This window comes from Papaver somniferum, chromosome 3 (genome assembly GCF_003573695.1).
Source record: "Papaver somniferum cultivar HN1 chromosome 3, ASM357369v1, whole genome shotgun sequence".
NCBI lineage: Eukaryota > Viridiplantae > Streptophyta > Magnoliopsida > Ranunculales > Papaveraceae > Papaver > Papaver somniferum.
This window is the reverse complement of record NC_039360.1, coordinates 49,059,778-49,065,986: the sequence shown is the minus strand read 5'-3', so window position 1 is coordinate 49,065,986 and position 6,209 is coordinate 49,059,778.

Here is a 6,209-nt window from a genome sequence, read left to right as displayed (position 1 = left end):
AACGACCACCCTTTCATTTGATATGCAGATCTCAGCCATCTAAGTTCGCCACCAAACGCATGGAAACATGCGGCCCAAGGACAAACATCACGGTTTTCACCAAACCCTAATTTTGGCCGCTCCAACACTATGTCAAAGCCATGCCGGCCCTAAACCATGTCGCTGGCTTCCAAACAAAAGGTTGCAACAATCAACGACCACTCTTCTATTTGAGATGCAGATCTCAGCCGTCCAAGTTCGCCACCAAACGCATGGCAACTTGCGGCCCAAGGACAAACATCACGGTTTGCACCAAACCCTAATTTTGGCTGCGTCTACACAATTTCAAAGCCATGCCGGCCCTAAACCATGCCGCTGGCTGCCAAACAAAGGGTTGCAACAATCAACGACCACCCTTCCATGAGATGGAGATCTCTCCGTCCTCCAAGTTCGGCACCAAACGCATGCCAACTTGCTGCCCAAGGCCAAACACCACGGTTTGCACCAAACCAAAATTTTGGCCGCGCCTACACTATGACAAAGCCATGCCGGCCCTAAACCATGCCGCTGGCTGCCAAACGAAGGGTTGCAACAATCAACGACCACCCTTCCATCTGAGATGCAGATCTCAGCCGTCCAAGTTCGCCACCAAACGCATGGCAATTTGCGGCCCAAGGCCAAGCATCACGGTTTGCACCAAAACCTAATTTTGGCCGCGCCTACACTATGCCAAAGCCATGCCGGCCCTAAACCATGCCGTTGGATGCCAAACGAAGGGTTGCAACAATCAACGACCACCTTTCCATTTGAGACGCGGATCTCAGTTGTCCAACTTCGCCACCAAACGCATGGAAACTCTCGGCCCAAGGCCAAACATCACGGTTTGCACCAAACCCTAATTTTGGTCGCGCCTACACTATGCCAAAGCCATGCCGGCCATAAACCATGCAGCTGGCTGCCAAACGAAGGGTTGCAACAATCAACGGCCACCCTTCCATCTGAGATGAAGATCTCAGCCGTCTAAGTTCGCCACAAAACGCATGGCAACTTGCGGCCCAAGGCCAAACATCACGGTTTTCACCAAACCCTAATTTTGGCCGCGCCTACACAATGCCAAAGCCATCCCGACCCTAAACCATGCTGCTGGCTGCCAAACAAAGGGTTACAACAATCAACGACCACCCTTCAATTTGAGATGCAGATCTCAGCCGTCCAAGTTCTCCACCAAACGCATGGCAACTTGCGGCCCAAGGCCAAACATCACGGTTTGCACCAAACCCTAATTTTGGTCGCTCCTACACTATGCCAAAGCCATGCCGGACCTAAACCATGCCGCTGGATGCCAAACAATGGGTAGCAACAATCAACGAACACCCTTCCATCTGAGATGCAGATCTCAGCCGTACAAGTTCGCCACCAAACGCATGGAAACTTGCGGCCCGAGGCCAAACATCACGGTTTGCACCAAACCCTAATTTTGGCAGCGCCTACACTACGCTAAAGCCATGCCGGCCCTAAACCATGTCGATGGATGCCAAACGAAGGGTTCCAACAATCAACGACTACCCTTCAATCTGAGATTCAGATCTCAGCCGTCCAAGTTCGCCACCAAACGCATGGCAACTTGCGGCCCAATGCCAAACATCACGGTTTGCACAAAACCCTAATTTTGGTCGCGCCTACACTATGCCAAAGCCATGCCCTAAACCATGCAGCTGGCTTCCAAACAAAGGGTTGCAACAATCAACGACCACTCTTCCATCTGAGATTAAGATCTCAGCCGTCCAAGTTCGCCACCAAACGCATGGCAACTTGCGGCCCAAGGCCAAACACCACGGTTTGCACCAAACCCTAATTTTGGCCGCGCCTAGACTATGCCAAAGCCATGCCGGCCCTAAACCATGTCGTTGGATTCCAAACGAAGGGTTGCAACAATCAACGACCACCTTTCCATTTGAGACGCAGATCTCAGCTGTCCAAGTTCGCCACCAAACGCATGGCAACTATCGGCCCAAGGCCATCCATAACGGTTTGCACCAAACCCTAATTTTGGCCGCGCCTACACTATGCCAAAGCCATGCCGGCCCTAAACCATGTCGCTGGCTGCCAAACGAAGGGTTGCAACAATCAACGACCACCCTTCCATCTGAGATGCATATGCCGTCCAAGTTCGCCAATAAACGCATGGCAACTTGCGGTCCAAGACCAAACATAACGGTTTGCACTAAACCCTAATTTTGGCCGCTCTTATACTATGCCAAAGCCATGCCGCCCCTAAACCATGCCGCTGGCTGCCAAACGAAGGGTTGCAACAATCAACGACCACCCATCCATCTGAGATGCAGATCTCAGCCGTCCAAGTTCGCCACAAAATGCATGGCAACTTGCGGCCCAAGGCATAACATCACGGTTTGCACCAAACTCTAATTTTGGCCGCTCCTACACTATGCCAAAGCCATGCCGGCCCTAAACCATGTCGCTGGCTGTCAAACGAAGGGTTGCGACAATCAACGGCCACCGTTCCATCTGAGATGCAAATCTCAGCCGTCCAAGTTCACCACAAAACGCATGGCAACTTGCGGCCCAAGGCATAACATCACGGTTTGCACCAAACTCTAATTTTGGCCGCTCCTACACTATGCCAAAGCCATGTCGGCCCTAAACCATGCCGTTGGATGCCAAACAAAGGGTAGCAACAATCAACGACCACCCTTCCATCTGAGATGCAGATCTCAGCCGTCCAAGTTCGCCACCAAACGCATGGCAACTTGCGGCCCGAGGCCAAACATTACGGTTTGCACCAAACCCTAATTTTGGCAGCGCCTACACTATGCTAAAGCCATGCCGTCCCTAAACCATGTCGCTGGCTTCCAAATGAAGGGTTGCAACAATCAACGACCACCCTTCCATCTGAGATTCAGATCTCAGCCGTCCAAGTTCACCACCAAGCGCATGGCAACTTGCGTCCCAATGCCAAACATCACGGTTTGCACCAAACCCTAATTTTGGTCACGTCTACACTATTCCAAAGCCATGCCCTAAACCATGTCGCTGGCTGCCAAACGAAGGGTTGCAACAATCAACGACCACCCTTCCATATGAAATGCAGATCTCAGCCGTCTAAGTTCGCCACATAACGCATGGCAACTTGCGGCCCAAGGCCAAATATCACGATTTCACCAAACCCTAATTTTGGTCGCGCCTACACTATGCAAAAGCCATGTCGGCCCTAAACCATGTCGCTGGCTGCCAAACGAAGGGTTGCAACAATAAACAACCACCCTTCCATCTGAGATGCAGATCTCAGCCGTCTAAGTTCGCCACCAAACGCATGGAAACATGCGGCCCAAGGCCAAACATCACGGTTTGCACCAAACCCTAATTTTGGCCGCTCCTACACTATGCCAAAGCCATGCCGGCCCTAAACCATGCCGCTGGCTGCCAAACGAAAGGTTGCCACAATCAAAGACCACCCTTCTATTTGAGATGTAGATCTCAGCCGTCCAAGTTCGCCACCAAACGCATGGCAACTTGCGGCCCAAGGCCAAACATCACGGTTTGCACCAAATCCTAATTTTGGCCGCGCCTACACAATGCCAAAGCCATGCCGGCCCTAAACCATGCCGCTGGCTTCCAAACAAAGGGTTGAAACAATGAACGACCACTCTTCCATCTGAGATGAAGATCTCAGCCGTCGAAGTTCGCCACCAAACGCATGCCAACTTGCGGCCCAAGGCCAAACACCACGGTTTGCACCAAACCCTAATTTTGGGCGCGCCTACACTATGCCAAAGCCATGCCGGCCCTAAACCATGTCGCTGGATGCCAAACGAAGGGTTGCAACAATCAACGGCCACCCTTCTCTCTGAGATGCAAATCTCAGCCGTCCAAGTTCACCACCAAACGCATGGCAATTTGCGGCCCAAGGCCAAGCATCACGGTTTGCACCAAACCCTAATTTTGGCCGCGCCTACACTATGCCAAATCCATGCCGGCCCTAAACCATGTCGTTGGATGCCAAACGAAGGGTTGCATCAATCAACGACCACCTTTCCATTTGAGACGCAGATCTCAGCTGTCCAAGTTCGCCACCAAACGCATGGCAACTCTCTCCCCAAGGCCAACCATCACGGTTTGCACCAAACCCTAATTTTGGCCGCGCCTACACTATGCCAAAGCCATGCCGGCCCTAAACCATGTCGCTTGCTGGCAAACGAAGAGTTGCAACAATCAACGACCACCCTTCCATCTGAGATGCATATCTCAGCCGTCCAAGTTCGCCAATAAACGCATGGCAACTTGCGGTCCAAGACCAAACATAACGGTTTGCACCAAACCCTAATTTTGGCCGCTCTTACATTATGCCAAAGCCATGCCAGCCCTAAAATATGCCGCTGGCTGCCAAAAGAAGGGTTGCAACAATCAACGACCACCCTTCCATCTGAGATGCAGATCTCAGCCGTCCAAGTTCGCCACCAAACGCATGGCAACTTGCCGCCCAAGGCCAAACATCACGGTTTGCACCAAACTCTAATTTTGGCCGCTCCTACACTATTCCAAAGCCATGCCGGCCCTAAACCATGCCGCTAGCTGCCAAACTAAAGGTTGCAACAATCAACAACCACCCTTCTATTTGAGATGCAAATCTCAGCCATCCAAGTTTGCCACCAAACGCATGGCAACTTGCGGCCCAAGGCAAAACATCACGGTTTGCACCAAACCTTAATTTGGACCGCGCCTACACAATGCCAAAGCCATGCCGACCCTAAACCAGGTCGCTGGCTGCCAAACAAAGGGTTGCAACAATTAACGGCAACTCTTCCATCTGAGATGCATATCTCAGCCGTCCAAGTTCGCCACTAAACGCATGGCAACTTGTGGCCCAAGGCCAAACACCACGGTTTGCACCAAACCCTAATTTTGGCCGCGCCTACACTATGCCAAAGCCATGCCGACCCTAAACCATGCCGCTGGCTGCCAAACGAAGGGTTGCAACAAGCAACGGCCACCCTTCCATCTGAGATGCAGATCTCAGCCGTCCAAGTTCGCCACCAAACACATGGAAATTTGCGGCCCAAGGCCAAGCATCACCGTTTGCACCAAACCCTAATTTTGGTCACGCCTACACTATGCCAAAGCCATGCCGATCCTAAACCATGTCGTTGGATGCCAAACAAAGGGTTGCAACAATCAACGACCACCTTTCGATTTGAGACGCAGATCTCAGCTGTCCAAGTTTGCCGCCAAACGCATGGCAACTCTCGGCCCAAGGCCAAACATCACGATTTGCACCAAACCCTGATTTTGGCCGCGCCTACACTATGCCAAAGCCATGCCGGCCCTAAACTATGCAGCTGGCTGCCAAACGAAGGGTTGCAACAATCAACGACAACCCTTCCATCTGAGATGAAGATCTCAGCCGTCTAAGTTCGCCACTAAACGCATGGAAACTTGCGTCCCAAGGCCAAACATCACGGTTTGCACCAAACCCTAATTTTGGCCACTCCTACACCATGCCAAAGCCATGCCAGCCCTGTACCATGCCGCTGGCTGCCAAACGAAGGCTTGCAATAATCAACGGACACCCTTCCATCTGAGATGCAGATCTCAGCCGTCCAAGTTCACCACCAAACACATGGCAACTTGTGGCCCAAGGCCAAACATCACGGTTTGCACTAAACCCTAATTTTGGCTGTGTCTACACTATTCCAAAGCCATGCCTGCCCTAAACCATGCCGTTGGCTGCCAAACGAAGGGTTGCAACAATCAACGACCACCCTTCCATCTGAGATGCAGATCTCAGCCGTCCAAGTTCGCCACCAAACGCATGGCAACTTGCGGACCGAGGCCAAATATCACGGTTTGCACCAAACCCTAATTTTGGTCGCGCCTACACTATGCCAAAGCTATGCCGTCCCTAAACCATGTCGCTGGCTGCCAAACGAAGGGTTGCAACAATCAACGACCACCCTTCCATCTGAGATGCAGATATCAGCCGTCCAAGTTCTCCACCAAACGCATGGCAACTTGCGGGCCAAGTCCAAACATCACGGTTTGCACCAAACCCTAATTTTGGCCGCTCCTACACTATGCCAAATCCATGTCGTCCCTAAACCATGTCGCTGGATGCCAAACGAAGGGTTGCAACAACCAACGACCACCCTTCTATCTGAGATGCAGATCTCATCCGTCCAAGTTCGCCACCAAACACATGGCAACTTGCGGCCCAA